The sequence below is a fragment of the Equus przewalskii genome, chromosome 9 (assembly GCF_037783145.1).
Source record: "Equus przewalskii isolate Varuska chromosome 9, EquPr2, whole genome shotgun sequence".
In the NCBI taxonomy this organism is placed as follows: domain Eukaryota; kingdom Metazoa; phylum Chordata; class Mammalia; order Perissodactyla; family Equidae; genus Equus; species Equus przewalskii.
Window position 1 is genome coordinate 11,795,523 of NC_091839.1, and position 16,978 is coordinate 11,812,500.

General features: G+C 46.2%; 2 pseudogenes; both read right to left on the minus strand.

Annotated features, from left to right (window-relative positions):
• Positions 1 to 818: 818 nt before the first annotated feature.
• Positions 819 to 3,331, minus strand: LOC139073681 (cytochrome P450 2B11-like; annotated as a pseudogene).
• A 1,012-nt stretch (positions 3,332 to 4,343) lies between these two features.
• On the minus strand, positions 4,344 to 16,401 carry LOC103567949 (cytochrome P450 2B11-like; annotated as a pseudogene).
• Between the last annotated feature and the right edge of the window lie 577 nt (positions 16,402 to 16,978).

The window sequence follows — 16,978 nt, forward strand, 5'->3', positions numbered from 1 at the left end:
AAAATGTTCATAGGAGCATTATTCACAATAGCCAAGATTGGAAACAAAATATGTGTCCATCAATGGATGAATGGATAAAGATGTGTTATATAGAGAGAATGGAATACTACTCAGCCATTTAAAAAGACAAAATCATGCCATTTGTGACAATTATGGACAGACCTTGAGGGTATTATGCTAAGCGAAATAACACAGACCAAGAAAGACAAATACCATGTGATTTCACTTGTTTGTGGAAGATAAACAAACACATAGATACAGAGAACAGATTGATGGTTACCAAAGGGGAAGAGGGCAGGGGAAGGGTGAAAGGGCTAACGGGGTACATATGTATGGTGACCAACGGAAACTAGACTTGTGGTGGTGAACAAGATGCAGTCTATACAGAAGTTGAAATATAATAATATGCACCTGAAATTTACACAATGTTATAAACAAATGTGACCTCAAAAACATAATTAAAAAAAAATGGAAGGGGTGAGCAGGATCTCAGAAGCCCCCTGTTGGGCCAGATGTTAACTCTTTAGTTGTTACCTCTTAACAGGCTTTCCAGGAGGGAAACCTGGGGAGGCTGAGGAAGGAATAGTGGGCAGTGGGGTTGGGCCAGGGTCACTGTTACTAACTCATAGTGAGCTATTTCAATATTTAAACAACACATACATCGTACCCAAACACATGAGCTCAATGGCAGTAGTGTGTCCATCACTCCCTTTCCCACTCACCCCCAATGTAGCTTTGTCCTTGCCTTATCTATGCGTAAAAGGAAGGAATGAGTGAAGTCCTTTGAGGTACTGGGGTCCAGTATTTCCTGGTTTCTCTCAATGTTTCCAGCATTTGTGCCTCTCCATGTTCTCTGTGATAACATCTTTCATTTCTTGAATGTTTCTGTACAAGTGAGTGTGTGTGCCAGGAAAGAGTTTCAAAAGGACAGAGAGGAGTTTAAACACCCCCAGGGAAGCAAGGCATGCCCCAGAACCTGTTGTACTCTCTGGGCTTTTGTTATTGGTGTTGATGTTGTGCACTGCACAACAGAAACATCTGAAAGGCACCATTCACCACATGGACTTGGGGAATGTGGGTGCTAGCTGAGCAGACACACACACATACACACTCATACACACACACTCAGTGGGGCATGAACAGCTGCACCCTGCTCTTACATCTGCTGAGGTTTCTTCTCTCATAGTCCACCCATGTTGGAGGTCTTATTCTTACCCCTAAACTGATCCATCACCTCACCTGGGGAGGTGCAGGTGTTGACATGTGTGCACAGAAGCCTGAACTCTTGAGGACTTCTTGCTTTGGTGTTCAGGACAGAAAGCATCTGATTCCTTCCCAGGGTCCACTCACCTCAATTCCTGGCCACAGTGATATCTCTGGCCTCCCTGGCTATAGAAACAGCTGAGAATGGTGAAGATTTCATTCAGCGAATTTAGCAGCTGTAAGAATCTGGTGCCCTGGTAAATAAAGCGCTCACCAAAGATGCTGGAGCAGATGATGTTGGCCATTGTGGAGTGAAAGAGGAAGGTGGGATCCAGATATGCCCCTGGGGATGTAAGGTCTGTCATGAGGGTCCCTGAATTGCCCTTCTGGGTGGCTCTGACCTTGCTGGTGTCATCTTGGGCTGTCTGGTTTCTTTCTCTGCCGCTGGCCAGCCTAGCTTTCACTGGGTCTCTGCACCTCACTTTTCTTTCTGGGAGTCTCCCACTCTGTATCTCTTGTTGTTTTTCTCCGTCTCTGTCTGGATCTGACTTTCTTGATGGCCCTGTGTCTTTCTCTGGTCTTGTCCCTGACTCCTTCTTGGAGCCTCAGCCCCTTCTTCTCTGTGCTCACTCTTTTCATGCCCTCTTTGTGGTCCCTCTCCTTGGCCTCACTGACACTCTGTGTCCCCCCTGATCTATTTCTATTTTTACTTTTTTCTTTCTAAGTCTTTTCCTTGCAGTTTCTGCTTCTGGGTCGATCTTTGTTAGTGTCTTCAGTTTGTCTCTGTCTTGCTGTCTCTCTCTCTCTGCTTTCTGTTTCTCTGTCTGCTTTCTCTGCCTCTCCCTCTTTTCTTCCCAGTCCCTACCTCACTCTGTCATCCTCATCCTCTTCCTCTATTTCTCTCTCTGTCTCCATCTCGTCTCTCTCTCTGCATCTGTCTCTGCATCCATCTGTCTCTGTGCCTGGGTCTTTCTCCATCTGTCATGTTCTTTTGCTCCCTCTCTGTCCCCATCTCACCCACCCCCTGCCTGCCTCTCCACCCCTCAGCACAGGCCCAGGGCTCACCCTGGGATTTCTGCAGTTCCTCCACCAGACACTGAGCCTTGTCTTTGTTTCTCTCCTCCATACTCCAATTCCCCATCCTCAAGGTGGCCTGACAGAATTGTCAAAGGGCCTTCCAAGAATTTCCATTGGTAAAGATCACAGCTGATTGGTTCAGCAAGCAAGGAAGGCTGGGAAAAGGCATAGTGTGTTCCCTCATCCTCTCCCCAGTCCCCACTTTCATCCTCCACTCACCAGTTCCCTGGAAGATGTGGTCACATATGGTGATATGACCTCAGCCAGAAAAAGCCTCTGCCTCCCTCACTGTCTCGTACCCACACAGGATGATGGCTGGCCAGGGCCCCAGGTAGATCGTGAAGACATCCCCGTATTTCTCCAGCAGCTGTGGAGGCAGGTGCAGATAACATTCTCTAGCTCATGAGAAATGCCTCAATGCTCACACCTGGATCACACCTTCCAGGGTAGCCAAAACATCACTAACTGCAGCCTCATCAGGGAAGAAGAGAGACTTGAAATCCATGGCCTCCTTCAAGTCTCCCATGTATGCCCTCACCCCAAGTGTCCTTCTCTCTTGGCTTTTCCACAAACCGTCCCAGCTTTGGAGTTTAAGAATTACACAGACTCCCCATATCTGAGCTCTAGGACCGCTCCCTCCCAATCCCCATGGGACCACAGCTCAAAGCCTCAAGTCTATCAGAATTTCTCCCTCCATTTTACCTTCCCTCCATTCCATCTCATAGGAACTCCAGAAGCTTCTCTAGTGGGCAAGCCAGGCCAGGTTGTGGTTGGAAGAAGACCATCCCCAAGCTGGCCTGCCAAGCCCCACCCAAAGTTTGACTCTCAACTATCTTGCTGCCTCTGAGCTGTTTCCTGTCCAACCCCTCCTGCTCTCCACTCTTTTGCCCTCCCCATCTCACAGCCTGCAGGGACTTGAGAAAGACTTTGTACTTTGGTTGTAAAATGTTACCCAGGAATATTTTGGAGGTGACCACGGGAGGTGGGGTGGCCGCATAGTAGCAAGAGGCCAGTGAGGATGACTGAGGAGCAGGATGGCCAGGAACGCCATGATCCTCCTTGTGCCTGCCTTCCCTCCTACTGTCTCTCTTAAAAGGCAAGTAACTCTGTTGTTTCTTGTTTTATTTCTGTGGTTTTGGGGGAAGGGGATGCCTGGAATGTACCATGGTAGATTCCAGATAACTCTCCAGACGCAATAAGAAGCCTACAGGTGGAAGGGGCTGCACAGACAAGGAGTTTAGCATCTTGTTTGGGTCCTAAGGCCTCCTTCCCATTGCCCCTGGCTGGCCAGAGGTGTAGTAGGCAATGACCTCGGACAGAGAGCACCTCCCTCAAGGAAGGATGGTGGTGCCAACTGTGGAAATTGTGAGGCTGGGTTTAGGCTGGTTGCACTGCAAAGGTGACGCTCAGCCGGTTTTGTCAAAGGAGGGGTGGCATTACAGCATGAGTGATTGACAGTAGCTGGCGTTCAGAATTGGGGCACCTTGTGTCCTTTGGGCACAGGGGTTTAGTCTGGGCATCAGAGGAGAGGGAGATATGGAGAAGAAAACATGGTCTTATAGGGGAGGCCTAGTACCACATTGGGTGGATTTGAGGGTTACCTGATTTAGCCATTCATTCAGTCAGTCAGTCATTCCTGTGCAAATATTTTGAACACCTGTCATATGCCAACCACTCTTCCAGGTGCTGAGAGTACAGAGATGAATAAGACAGTGGCTTTGCCTTCATGGAACTGGCACTGAGGTGAAGGAGAGGTTCTCACCTTCTGGAAAGACCCCTAGTGACCTAACAATAAGTGGGTCACACCTAAAATGGCAGGGATCACCACCTGACCCAGGACATCAGCCCTTGCATGTTTATTTGAGTCTCGGGGACTTGAAGGAGAATATAAAGGAATTCATGTCACCGGTTTAGAATCACACAGCTCAGGGGCCATGAGCAAAGGAGGTCCTTTCATAAAGGGAAGTAGTGGGAGACACAATAAGAATGAGGATACAGGAAGATGAAAGTGGCATACAATTATGGTCTACAATGGGGTTGAGCCTCAAAAATATCATGCTGAGTGAAAGAGGACAGACACAAAAGATCACACATTGTGTGATTCTGTTTACATGAAATATCCAGAATACGCAAATCCACAGAGACAGAAAGCAGACTGATGGTCACCAGGAGCTCAGGGAAAGGGGGAATGGGGAGTGTCTGCTAATGGGTACAGGGTTTCCTCCCAGGGTGATGAAAATATTTGGAACTAGATAGTCGTGGTGGGTACACAACATTGTGAATGAACCAAGTGCCACTAAATTATACACTTTCAAATGGTTTATTTTATGTTATGTGAGTTTTATATTTAATTTTTAAATATATATGGAGGGAGAAGGAGCTGTGGTGAAGAGTTTGAGTTTTAGAGCCAGACAGACAGAGTGTGAATCGTGCCCCTCCACTCACTAGCCATGTGACCTCAGAAAGACCTCAGACAACTGATACCACTGCCCTGCCTCTGTTTACTTGTCTGTAAAATGGGCATGATCACTGTGCCCACCACAGGGGGCTAAGAAGAAGAGGATTCAAGCACAGTCATGTATGCACAAATCATGGAGCAGAAGCAGCTGATAAGTGGAGGGTGTGGCTGTTCTGAGGAAGGGAGAAGTCATCAGGGTGAGCTCTGGCTTGGGAAGTGGAACTGCAGATATCCTGGGCCAAGTTTCCCCTTTTATCCTCCATTTCTATACATATACCACCTCTGGAATTCTATTAACAGAAGAAAGGAAACACCTCCTTGAATCTTTAGAAGATGTGTGGCATGATGGAAGGAGGTGAGACAACAGAGACTTTCCCAAGGAGGTGGAAACCAAGGAGGGGTAAGGATACAGGCTTGCATTAGGTCTCTCAGAGGAAGGAAGACATGGAGGGAGTCAGGGACCATTCTCTGCAGAGGTGAGGATACTTCATGACCCTGGAATCCTTCAACCACCTTCCTCAGCCCTGGCAGGGCAGGGCAGGAAGCTGATCTGGTACATCGGGGGTATTTTGCCCACACCACTCTCCTGGGGTGTGAGATCAATGTCCTCAGGGGCCATGGAGCTGGCCATGGAGAAGTTCTCTGAAGGGTGGTGGTGAAGAAGAGGAACAATTCAATGTGATCAATGCCTTTGCCAAGGCAAATGTGCTTCCCTATGGGCACAGAGGATCACCAACTTCAGCACAGGGCAGGTGCACATTCTTTGCTGTGTCATATCCCAAAGCCCAGACACCTGTTTCCATTGCAACAGATTTGCATGGGATTGATCTTTAATCTGCAATTGAGGGTGGATTTTTAAGGGGTTCCCAAAGTCTGTGAATCCAGGTACAAATCTTTGAGTGGACGTGCCTTGCACATTTTTCTAGGAGAGAGTTTGTAGCTTCTGTTAGATTTCCAAAGGGTTCGGTGACCCCACAGAATCTAAGGACCCACTTCTGGGTGTGGGGGCGGGGGTGTGTGTGTTTGCCTCCACATGTAGGTTTGGGCATATTTCTTGCATAACATTTTTAACATCCTTCATTTCTAATATGGGGAGAATGGTACCTATCTCATAGGGTTATTGTGAGCTTAAGGAAATTAATATTTGTAAAAATTCTTACAATAGAGTTTTATTCTGGCCTGTATTAAGGATCCCATAAATGTTGTTAGTGCTTTGTGTTTCTTTCTGGTGTGTGGGGGGGGGATGTCTCTGGCACTGCATATGTTTGTCTATCTCTGGGATGTCTTCTTGTCTCAGCCAGAGAGCCAGGTGCTTCAAGAGTTCTGAAAAATCCCCAAATCGTATATGAGATTGTGAATACGAATGATGAACTCGAGAGGGGAGTCAATGGCTTCCATCAGATTCTCAGCGGTGTAAGGTCCCCCTCCCTCAAAGTTATAAACCACTGGCTTGGAGAGAAATCAGGACAAAGGGAGCCAAAAATTCAGGCAAAGACACTGAGAACCTCCTCCTTTACCTCCATAGACCTTAATTGGCAAGCTGACAACCCTAGAAGGTCATGTCAAGGATGGGTTTCCAGTCATTTTCTAGACCTTTCTAGTTGATAGACATTGTGCCCGTGTGGAGTGATCAGGGGAAGGGTCCACGTGTTTCTGGCACATCCAGAAGTCAGGAGACACTAGCTCAGAGATGCTCGGGGCAGAGCTCTGGGCTGGTTCTTCTCTTTCAACTTGTTCTGCAACCCAGCTCCTTCCAGAACAGCCTGATTCCTGTTCTTTTCCTCCCACCTCATCCTCCCCATCCCTGGGGAGGTGTGTCTATTTGGACACACCTTGATGTCCCTTTGGCTCTAACACGTTTTTGGTTTGGCTTGTCTTTCTCTCTGCCAATGGCAGCCAGCCTCGGTCTTTTTCTCTGTCTATACCTCCTATCAGACACTGTTTCTCTGTCTCTCTTCTTTTCTCCTTTTTTCTGCTGTATTTCATCTTATTTACCTCCCTGTCTATGTCTATTTGGATCTGATTCTATCTGCAATTCACTCTATCTCATTTGTCATCTCCCTCTACCGATCCCTTTTCTCCCCTTTACTATTTCTTCATCTCCCGTTACATCATTCTCTTTTTTATCTTTCTCTTTTCTGTTTCTTTCCCTCTTCCCTGTTTCCTTCCTCCTCTATTTTCTCCTCCTCCCTCCTTATCCTTCTCTTGCTCTCTCTCTCCTCCTCTCTCTATTGTCTCACATCCACTCTCTGTCTTTTTCCACCATATCTCCCCTGTCTCTATCTCCCTCTGTGTCTCTCTCTGTTCTTCTCTGTTTTTCACTCACTCTATCCTTGTCTCTCTGTCTCTGTCCTTATTTCTCCACCTCTCAGCCTGTCTCTAAACATAGGACAGGACAAGTAAATGAAGGAATTGTCCTTCACCCCACCACATGGCTCCCAACTCTCACTTAAGATGAAATGAGGGAGGAGGCCATTCCACTGGCCAGAGCCAGGGTCCTGAGTCACTGGAGTCACTGATGGAACTCAAGACTAGGGACTTGTTTCTCCAGTCTTGCCTTTCTACCAAATGATGAGGACTCTGGGCATTGGAGTTTTCTCTGTATGGGGCCAAAGAGTGGAGAACGGGGTTAGAGACATGCCAGAACATGTCAAGACTCTCCCTGGTTCCCCAGCATCAGCAGGATAAATCCAAACTACCCCCAACACTCAAGGCCCTCCAGCTGAGCTCTGCATCCATATCCCCTTCTGGAATCTAGCAGCCGGTTGATGCTCACCCATGAGCTCTTAGCTTAGAAGCCTGTGCTTCAGGTAAGGCTTTCCTCACCAACCTACCAAGAGTTGTCAGTACCTCCTACTTTGTGCTGTCAAAGCACCCTTTAGAGCACTTATCATAATTATGATTAATCATAATCATAATAATTACCTCTATGAGAACTAACTTAGTGTCAAGCAGTACTAAGCACAGGGGAAGCATTGATTCATTTAATTAGATATTATTTTGTGACCATATGATGAACACTCATCTCCCCTGCTAGACCGTAAATTTCTTGGGGCAGGAACCATGTCTCTATGTGATTTGTCCAATGTATTATCTTCAGCTCCAGTAGAGCATTCGGCTCAGAGTAATGCTCAACAGATATTTTATACTGAGATGTGGAAAGGTTAAAATACTTGTCTAGGGTCCAGCTTACCAAGATGTGTCTTAGGACAAGATCTTCTCAAGCCCCCTCTAGGGTTGTAGTAATACTGGAGTGGGTTAATGCAGGTAAAGCAACTGGTATATACTCACTGCTCACTAAAAAAAGACCTTTCCTTGATAGTCTTGAGGAGAGGATGGCACCTGCACTCTGGTGTCTGGGAAAGGGAGTGCAGGTCCACCTTATCTGTGGAGAAGGGGATAAAAGCTTCATTCTCCTTCAGTGCCCCATTGGCATCCAGAAAGTGGTCAGGGTTGAAGGCATCTGGTTTTTCAAAGTAACGTGAGTCATGGAGAGCAGAGCTCAGGATTGGATACACTTAATTGCCCTGAGAGAGGGTCACAAGGTCAAAGATATTGTCATTCCCTTCCCCGCTCCACCTGTAAAAACAAAAGAGAGGGCCCTGGTGATAAAACCAAAAGGAGGTCAAGTTTGCAGATTAAGAGAACCCAGGATGCACACCCCAAACAGGTGTGGGAGACACGCTGGCCTTACCTTGGGGATGAGGTACCTGTGGAAGTGAATGTCTTTAGTGACAACATGGGGCACACTCATAGGGAGGAGGTCCAAGAATCTCTGAATCTCATGAATGGCTGCATCAGTGTATGGCATTCTGGTTTGGTCATCAAGGGCTGGAGAGCAATGGGAGCCAATCACCTGATCAATCTCCTTGTGGACTCTCTCTGCACAGAAGAGGGGGACCAATGAACTTCCTTTCATAGAGGCATTTCAGCATGGACACTGCTCTATGGGCCAATGAGCCAGGGAATACCTCTAGTAAAGGGTTAAATTATTGACACCCCCCCTCAGAGAAACCAGCTTGGCGTGGAGGGGAGGAGGGAGAAAGAAACAAGAATACTCACCAATTGAAATCTAATGAATGTTGTGGATTCTCTCCCCACATGCACAAGCAAACACAGACACACACAAACCCACATGCACCACATTTTGAATAGAATTTCAGATTACTTACTCTAGGCTATGAACTTGTCAAAATTCTCCAAGATGAGTAGAAAAATAAACCACTATTTACTGTGTTTTCATGATTGATGAGGCACTGTGCTAGTTTCCTCAGGAATATAACAGTGAAATAGACCTATTAACCTATGAACAACTGGATAAATAAATCAATACATAAATCAGTCAACCAGTGGATCAATTTGTGAATGGAAAGACTGCTGAATAGAAGAACACTAGTGAAGGTATGTATGTATTTACATATCGATCAATAGGTAAATTAGAGAATCCTTAATTAATAAATGTTCCATAGACAAATAAATCACATGAATGGATGAATGGCCAGATATATGGAGGAATAAGTGAATGAATAAATTAGTGATGGAATGAGTAAAAAAGAGAGTAAAATGGATGGATGATTGAATGATAAATAAATCAAGGATGAATAAATGAGTGAATTATTAAATGGATAAATGAAGGAATAGATGGATAAAGGATGAATTGAAAGACTGACTGATGGAAGGATGAAGGAATGGAACCTAGCTCATAGAAGGAGAGACAGATGCATGAATGAATCAATGCCAAATAGTTCATTCAGTTAATCACTGTTCCAGAGGATCAACAGAGGAATCAATTAATCCAGATAAAGAATGGAACTGATTGGTTTTGAATAAATCAAAGGTAAAAGAATCTGAGGATACAGGTTAATTAATGAATAAAAGGACAGACCAATGAATGGATGGATGGATGGAAGGATGGATAGATGGATGGATGGATAGATGGATGGATGGATGAGTTGATCTTTAATTGATTAGAGAAAATAGTGGGAGAACAGATTGACACTTCCTTCATCCATCCATCCACCAAAAGGGCTGGCCTGGTTGGCGGATCCTTCAAAATCTGCAGTGCTCTAGGTATAAGAGGGGAAGACGCCCTCTCTTGTTGACGAAGGACACCTAACCTCACTTCTGCACTTCCAAAAGGGGTCAGAAGACCCCCCTCGATTGTCTATCTCAAGCCTGCCCACCTGTTTTGGGGGGGTATTTGAGCATGATCAAGAATCCATAGCAGAGAGTGATGTTTGCAGTCTCAATGCCCGTGAAGAAGAGTGAGAGCACAGTGATGATGAGGTTTGATTTCTCCTGGGTCCAGAGAGATAGGGCTCACGTCAGGAGAGGCAGGAGCCTTGCAATACACACGTCTCATGGGGTGCCCACCGCCTGTTTCTGGGTCTCTCATACCGTCTGGCTCATTTTACTTTTTTCTATCCTCTGTGTGTCCAACCATATATCTCTATCTGTCTCTCTTAGTCTCTCTTCACTCTGTCTGGAACTGTTTCAATCTCTCTCTCCATCTCTTTGGTGTGTTTATCTCTCTTCCTCTCCCAGACTCTTTCTGCCCATTTTTGGTCTTTTCACCTGTTGCTGTATTTTTACTCCTTGTCCTGTATTTTCAGTATCTCTCTCTCTCCTCCCTACTTTTTCCTTCCTTTCATCTCCCTCTCTGCTCCTTCCCACATCTCCCCTCCCTTTTCCTAGCTCCCTTCCTCAAGTGTCTGTTCTTCCCTGCCCGTCTTTCCCTCACTTCTTCTCACCCCAAAATTTTCCTCCCTCTCCTCCCTCCCCTCCAACTCTCCTCTCTCAAACCCCACTTTGTCCATGTGGAGCAGGTAGGTATTGATGAAGTCCCAGGGGTTGCTGGGATCCAGGGTTTCACGGTCCTTCTCCACACTGCGGCCAGTGAAGGCATTGATTTCCATCGGGTTTTTGTAGACTTTCCTGTGTGTGCCAGGAAAGTACTGCAGGAAGTCCAAGAAGAGCTGGAACACCTGAGGCAGGAGAGAAGGGGCTGTGAGGTCCTCCTGGGGCTGAGAGAGCTGGTCACAAGGAGGGGAAGCCCTGCTGGGCCCAAATACCTCTGAGAAGAATCTGCCTCCCACTCTCTCTCTCTCTCTGAGTCCCTCGCTGAGACTGTGTCTCCTTTGATCTGTTATTCTGACATTTTTCTCTTTCTGCATCTTACTCCATCATCCTCATGTCTTTTTCTTGGTCTCTGTCCCACCTCTCCATCTCTCCTTTCCATCTCTTCTTATCTCTGTGTGTCTCTCCTTATCATCTCTCTGGGCTTCCATTGCCTACCTCAGCCGTTTATCTGTTTTGCTCAAACCTCTCTCTGACTGTTGGCAACTCTTGCATCTCCGTTGCTGTGTCAGGCATTGATAACACGATGTTTACACAAGATGAGCCTACTGTCAACTTAGGACTATGTATTTATTTTGGAGCTTTCTTATATTGTTTTGTCCGATGATAAATGTAATACCTAACTTGTTACAAATAATTCCCAAAAATGCAGAAACATATCAACATAAAGTTGCTTCTTAATCCCTCCCTCTGTAGATAACAACTGTTAACTTTTTGGTGGATCTCATTCCACTCTTTTCTCTCTCCACATATTCTGTGGGAGGAGAAAATTGAACCACCTGTTGGGCTTGTTGCAAATACTCACTCTGGGCCCCATTCCAGATTTGTAACAGTCCTACCTGTGAATCTGACACTTACTTGGTGATGAATGATAGCCAGGCTGTTCTTCAGTTTAATTTTTTTAAATTAGTATACAATAGGGGTATTTTCAGATTAGTCAAGAAAGAGAAGTTTTATTATATTGTTTTCAAGAGGGGCATATTCCTTTATAAATCTAGGAGAAATCTTTAAAAAACAGAAAGAAGGAGGAGAAATGGGAATAATGAAGAAATGCCGTTTCTTATATTCATGCATCTTTGAATTTCTTTAAGTGAGGGGTTTTGACAAAGACAGAGAAAGATTCAGAGGAGGCAGGGACAGAAGAGCGGAGAGCCTCAGTCTGACTCACTCTCTGTCTCTCTCCCTTTCTCTCACACATACACACAGACACACACATGCACTCTTTTCAACTGTCTCTTGCAGAATCTCTTCTTCTCTGTCCTTCTTTGTCTTGTTTTCTCTCTGTCCTCTCTCTTTTCCTCCCTTCTTCTCTCCTCTCTCTTCCAAGCCCTCATTCCTTAGTCTCTCTCTATTTCGGCCTCCTCATCACTTCCCCGTCTTTCTCTTAGTCTCTCAGTCCCCTTCTCACCGTGTCCCCCTCCCTCCAGTTCTCTGTCCCTGTCTCTCTCTGTTTTCTCTGCCCTTCTTCCAGCCCTAAGCTGCATTTCTGGGCCCCCAAATCAGATCAACCCTATACCCTGCCATGGATGGCCCCTCATCCCCATTGTCCCTCAGCCTTTCCCTTACGTGGCTGGAGAAGTAGCTGAGGAGCGCAAAAGACTGGTAGAACAAGTCCAGGAGCCGCAGGAACTCAGGATCTCTGCACGAGAAGCATTTTCCAAAGACAAGTGAGTAGATGATGTTCGTGGTGGTGGCATGGAAGAAGAAGGTGGGATCCTGGAGGGCTCCTACGGGGAGGAGGTGCAGGTCATTGGACACAGACTCAAATGCCTGGGGAGCATTTGACTGCTACCCCAGCTCTGCGTGACTGTCCCCCTCCACTTAGTAATGATGAAGAAAACTGGACCAGGAACAGCTAATACTCACTAGCCCATATTAGGTTCCAGGCCCTATTCTAGGCATTTAACATATTGTTTTATTTAATTCTCACCACAACTCTGTGAGGAACGTGCAATTCTATTATTTCATAGATGGGCAGACAGTGCAGCTATGTCATTTCACCAGAGTTACCTGGCTACCCATCACAGGCGGCTCAGCTTCAGGGCTGTGTGGTTGGTCCCCACTAAGACCCCAGCTCTGACCCTCAGAGCAGGTAGAGTTCAGTCCTGGAGCAGAGGTGGCTCAGAGCAGGTGTTCAGTCAATCATACATGAAAATTAAAAGGCTCTGGTCTCCCTGACCCCTATCTGTCACTCCCCCTTCTTCTCTTCTCTCCAACCTCTGGTCTTAGGGAATTGTTCTGCACTTGTTAGTTGACGTCAGTGAACCCCGGGCTTGTCCCCATTGGAGGAAAGGTGGGCTGTGAGCCCAGGAATGTCAGGTCAGCGCAGCCTCTCCCTCTGGGTCTCACCTGTCCATCTTCTCTTGCTCCCCTGCAGACCCTTTCCTAAGGGAGTATGTCCATCTCTCTAATTTACTCTGCCTGGGTTTCTCTCTGCCTCTTTTTCTTTCTGCCTCTCCAAGTCTCTTCCACTCTCTCTCTCGTCTCTGCTTGTCTCTCTCGGTCTTGGCCCCTCCATCTCTGTGTCTATCTCCCTCTCTGTGTCTCTTTGTCCCTCTATTCTTCCCTGTCTTTATTCTCAGCCCTCTGTCCCTATTCCTTTGTTGCTCCCTGTGTCTCTGCCTCTGCCTATCGCTCCCAACTTCCAAATTTATGTCTTGCAATCTCTTAAGAAAGAACCCTGTCATCTTTGTGTCTCAAAAAACCCCGTTTATGGACAATTCAAAAACAACTGGAAGTGCTTCTTTGACAGCTCATCCAGCTGCCCAAGAACAGCATACCTTACTCTCTGCCAGCTCATCAGCAGTTCACCCACAGAAAGGAAAACTCAGTTCATCATTTTTAAAATGTAGTTTTCTCTTTTCTCTCTCTGCTTTCTTTTATGTAAGCCTTATTTTTGCCTTTGATAGACACTATTAATCCATGCATTGGTTTCCCTGAACACATGTAAATAGCATGCTAATATCTTAGTCTGTGTCTTTGAGTTGTTCTTGACCCTACCCACCCCACATCTCTTCTGGTTCCCCGCATCCCTTTCCTGCTCATCTCCGTCCCTCTCCATGCTCCTCTCTCTGTCCCTTCCCTCAGTCTGATGGTCTCTCAGGCTCTGTCTTTCTCTATCTCTACTTCTCTTTCTCTGCCCACATCCTACCCTCAGTCTTTCTGTTGTTCTGCACCCCACATCTCTCCTGATTCAATGTCCTTCTTTCCTGCCCATCCCCTGGGGCTCAGCCTTGGTATTCCTCAGCTCCTTCACCAGACACTGAGCCTCCTCCTGAATCCGCTCCTCCACATTCCACTTTCCCATCCTGAAGTCCTCCATTATGGCCAGAGAGAACCATCAAAGGGTCTTCCAACTTTCCCCATTTGTAAAGATCACACCTGGGGGTGTAGAATTGGGAGGAAGGCTCTGGGTTCCTCTCTTCCCATTACCCTTCCTTCCCAGATTCACCTCCCCAATCCGCATCCTCCATTCTGCCCTCACCTTATCATATCCCTGGAAGATTTGCTCAATGACAGTGATTTTCCCCACCCAGAGAAGGCCTCAACTTGGTCCACCAGGGCCTCCCAATGGCCTCTGTCCCACACAGTATGACCACAGACCTTGGGCCCGAGTATACCATGAAGACATCCCTGTATTTCTCTTGGAGTTGCTAAGCATAATAACCCTCAGAGTTGCTGTTAGTCACTGTGCGCTTCTGTGGCCATACAGGTTCTTAAACTATTAAAATACTTAGATTTGATAGATAATTAGCTGCTACCCCCAAGACCCTCCACCCCCAGGACCCAGCAACTAAAGGATTAACCCATCACCCAGCCACGATCCATGTGATTGGTGCCCTAAGCAGTAGAGATGGTTAAATATTTCTAAGATCACCCTTGTCCATACCCTTGCATCTAACCAGATCTCCCCGGCATCCCAACTAAAGAATCATCCTTCTTGTGACCCAAATTCAACCTGCTCTCTGCCTTCTGACAATTTCCCCAGAGAACTACCCTGCATCCCTCACTTAGTAGACATGAAGGGAAAGTGAGGGCTGTCTCGGGGTGATCATAAATTTGAAAAATCATAACCTCAATACAGCCACTTGGGAAACTCCTCAGCTGTACTTATGGAGGCTGAACACATGTATACTCAGTAACTCAGCAACTTCATTCTGAACAAAATGCCCAACAAAAATATGTATATGGATTCACCAAAAATATGACAAAAGAGATTCCTAGAAGACTTATTAATGAAATTATAGTGATGTAATCATGTCATGGAATACTATGCAGCACTGAAAAAGAACAAACCACTGCTACACCGAACAACATAAAAGAAACTCACAGACATAATGTTGAGTGAAAGCAAATAGACACGTAAGTCATAATTCTACTTATGTGAATTTCAATAACAGATACCATGAACTTATGATGTCAGGATAGTAAGAGGGTATTTGACCGGAAGGGGAACATGAGGGGGTTTCTGGGGACAGGCCATGTTTTTAATTGTCTGTATGTCAATTACATGAGTATGTCAGTTTGGGAAAATTCACTGACTGCACACTTAAGATTTCTGTACTTTGTAGAGTGATGTTAAACTTCAATAAAAAGTTGACTTGAAATCATAAAAAGGTGAAGTTTACTAAAATCTTACATTGATCTCTGCAAAGCCTCCTTACTGGTCTCCCTACCTTCATTGCTGTCCTCCCTACAATCGTTACACCATTCACCCACCCCACCCCACCCCGAAATCAGAGTAATCCCAATAAAATGTAAATCAATTAACATCCCTAACCTGCTCCAAAACCTGCAATGCTCTCATTGCACTGAGACTAAGTCCTGAAGTCTCCATCCTGGACCACATGGACCATAATGCCTCCCCATCACTACTCTAGTTAAAGACAATGAAAACTAGAGGCTAGCCCCCATGGCACAGTAGTTGTGTTTGCTGTGCTCTGCTTCAGCAGCCCAGGGTGGCAGTTTCAGATCCCTGGCATGGACCTGCACCAGTCGTCAGCCATGCTGTGGTGGCATCCCACATACGAAATAGAGGAGGATTAGCATGGATGTTAGCTCAGGAAGAATCTTACTCAGCGAAAAAAAAAAAAGACAATGAAAACTAAATAATATGCACTTGGGGCTTCCATATCTGTGATCAAATGATCTCTACTAAAAGCAAAGGGATGACGAGCCCAAGATTCAGGAGTGTGGCCACCATAGCAGGGAAAAGTGGGTGGATGGAGGAGCACCAGGCAGCTGGAAGTTACTGTCAGTGTTCCATTGCTCTGCTGGGTAGTGGGTTCATGGAAGTGGACTATATTATTAATAAATCAGTAGATCATCAAACATGAAATCATGCCTGGAAAGCAGCAAAACAGAGCCTAGTAAACGTTCCACAGTGTCAGCTGCTATTATACTGCGTTAATGCTCATTATTGTAAGCACTCTGTACCTGGCCTCCCATCCTGCTCTCTCTCCTGCCTCCTTATTGTCCTGGCACTGCCATGAGCCAGTCTTTACTGTCATTTGTTAGCAGAGGAGAAACCTACTTGACTTTTGTCACTGTCACTCCTTCTGGGGAGTGATCCACAATTACAGAGGCAGGGAGCCACCCTCAAACTCCATCCCTCTGCATCTCACCCTCAGGAAGGATTTGAGTAGGCCTCTTGTGTCCATCTGCAGAAGGTTCCCCAAGAAGGGCAGAGGACGGGGTCCTGGTGGGAGGAGGCCATGGGCACTTGGGCGCCCCCTGAACAGGAGAAGCAAGAGTCCTGTGAGGAGAGCAAGGAGGAGGAGCATGCTGAGCTCCATGGTCCCAGTCTGACTGCCTTCCACCGCACTGCAGCCTCGAGCTGAGCCTTTTATCCTGAGCCTGCCTTCCCACCCAGCTATGTAACTTCCACCATTCCCCACCTCCTCTCTCATCATTGTCTGGGAGTGTCAACATTAAAGAGAAGAGCTAAAGGACCTAACATTTCCTGTTCTGGAAACCCGGTGACCTGCTCACTCCCTATCTCTGCACTCCCTCCCTAGATGTTGGCAGAGGTACTGTGGCAGACATACCAAGGCCTACATAAGTGTATGTGTGTGCCTGTGTGTGTGTTTAGTTTTCTGGGTATGGGTGAGCATGCACTACTTGTTTTGGCCATGTTTGTGTATTTGTGCTTGCATCCATTTGTCCATGTCTGCTTGCCTCTGTGTGTGCTTGCGTGATTTTCATATTGAATAAAGGGTGTTTGTATTTATGTGAATGTGTTGATGTGTGCCTGTGTATGCGTCTTCATGTGCTTACATGTATATTTTGGAATGTATGCAAACTTATGTGTACTTACATAGTTTCATACCTGAAGATGTGTTTGCATTTGTACAGTGATCATGGTATATGTCCTGGTGTGTGCAT